We start from the raw sequence: 2,226 nt of genomic DNA on the forward strand, positions 1-2,226 counted from the left end.
CAAAAAAAAAAAAAAAAAAAAAAAAAGCCTGGGCTGGGCAGGCCAAAGATGGGACAGGGGCCAAGGTTGAAGTCTAGTCAATAAGAGAACTCAGAGGAGCCTACTTAATGTTTGGTCAAAGAGTCTTTGTCAGTCCCTCCTCTTGTACAAGGAAAAAAGAGACATTTCTCATTCAGTTGCCTTTTGCTCATTAAGGACCAGGTGAACCATATGTTGAGAGTTGGTAGTGGAGAATATTTGCTGGATGGTGTGAACCATCAGGCATTTAATGAAGGAAATTTCTATGAAAACAGAAAAACAAAGATTGATGGTTGGAGCAGACTATAAACTCATTTACTGAGTCCAGTGGGCAACCAATTGAGAGATATCTAAACATGGGGCTTGAAGCATCTTTAAATGGTGGAGTGAGGATAGCAGTGGCAATCCAAGGAATTTTCTGGTTTGCAGTTTGCATAGTTATTTTCTGGAGCAGTGCATGGAAGATGTGGGTAAGCTTCCCGAGTGGCCCACACAGCAGCAGGCACGAAGGTTGTCCGTATATGATTTGCTGTGGTGATGACTCCTTTGAAGGTTTATATCAAGCTATCTTGCTTTAGCTTGCAGGGCTTCTTTGGATCCTGGGGGGAAGGTCAACAAGACAACCTAGAGTCACAGTAAGGATCTGGGCAGTCAGATTTTCAGTTCTCAGTGGCACCAAGTCAGGATAGTGGGAGAAAAATGGAAAACGTGAATGAAGACTTGAGAACTTGGTAAGGACTGACAAAATGTGCAAAACAGCAGGATTCAGTCCAATTTACAGGTAGATAACAATGGAAAAATAAAATGTAGTTTGCCAAGAGGTGAAAAATAGCTCAAAGACCATGAACAGGACTAGAATCTAATAACCCACAAGGGTGTGCTATAGTTTACTATTGACACATAAAATTTCTGTCTACAGTCATTCTCTTTTTTGATCAATGATAGCCAAAGTAATGTTATTCTTGTCGACAAAATAAGTCTGGTCTCATTTGATTTGGTCTGGTTGTTTACATAAGTGCAGCAAGAATAGTACTTGGTCACATAGGCCTTTTTCAGTTTGCTTTGCTGGAACTTTTCATAAAGAATCTCAGATGTAATTTTTAAACGCCTTCTGGAAGCTAGGAAGCCATGCCAAGAACTTGCCACCAGAGTTCACCTGTAGTACCTATGGATTTGTGTGAATTTCTCTTTTCTTGAGGTCCCCCAAATATCCTAAGGTTCCTGGGCCTATCAGAAAGTGACCTGTAAGGCTGGGAATCCTGTAAGCCAGAGACCAGGCTAGTCTTCTCAAGAGGGCTTTGTAAGCATTTGGTTCATAAAGTCAACTTAATTCCTTAAAACTGTCTGGTTATAACTGATTCTATGCATGCCATTCTCAAATATGACATTCCAGTCAAAGTCTTGGTTATAGAGTTAATGGTTTCAATTATGTTCTTTTTTTTTTTTTTTTTTTTTTGAGTTGAAGTCTCACTCTATTGCCCAGACTGGAGTTCAGTGGCACACTCACGGCCACCCCAGCATTGACCTGTTGGGCTCCGGCAATCCTTCCGCCTCAGCCATCCAAGTATCCAGAATTACAGGCGTGCACTACCACGTCCGGCTGATTTTTTATTTATTGTAGAGACAAGGTCTCTCCAAGTTGCCCAGGCTGATCTCGAACCCGCGGGCTCAGGCCACTCGCCTTGGCCTCCCAAAGTGCTGGGATTACAGGCTGAGCCACGGAGCCCGGCCTTGGTCACTATTTTAGTTCAAGCTCCCATCATTTTTTTTTTGCCTGCACAATTGCAATAATCTCCTAAATGATCTGCCTGCCTCCAGTGCATCTGGGTACTGTTTCCCATGTGGTCTTTCTAAAATACCCCAATGCAATCCAGTCACTTGCCAACATAAAGACCACAGGTGGCTCTCCTTTACCTATGGTAGAATATCCAAGACCTCCAGCAGCAGCCACAAAAGTCTATATAATCTGACCTCAAGTCTTCTTCAGATTCACGTTCTCTATCCTTCCTTACCATATACCCATTGTCCTATACAAATTGCTTACTGTTCCCCAAATGTGCCCTACTCTTTCAAAACTTTGTGCCTTGGCCCTGTTATTCCCTCTGCCTGAAATGGTCCCCACCCTCTGAGCCTGGGAAATGTCTCCTTTTTTTTTTAAAGACCCAGCTCAGAGTTAATACTTTTTGTGAACTCTCTCCAGAAAAGTTA

Source organism: Carlito syrichta, unplaced genomic scaffold (genome assembly GCF_000164805.1).
Source record: "Carlito syrichta isolate Samal-C Ts95f unplaced genomic scaffold, Tarsius_syrichta-2.0.1 Scaffold127161, whole genome shotgun sequence".
NCBI lineage: Eukaryota > Metazoa > Chordata > Mammalia > Primates > Tarsiidae > Carlito > Carlito syrichta.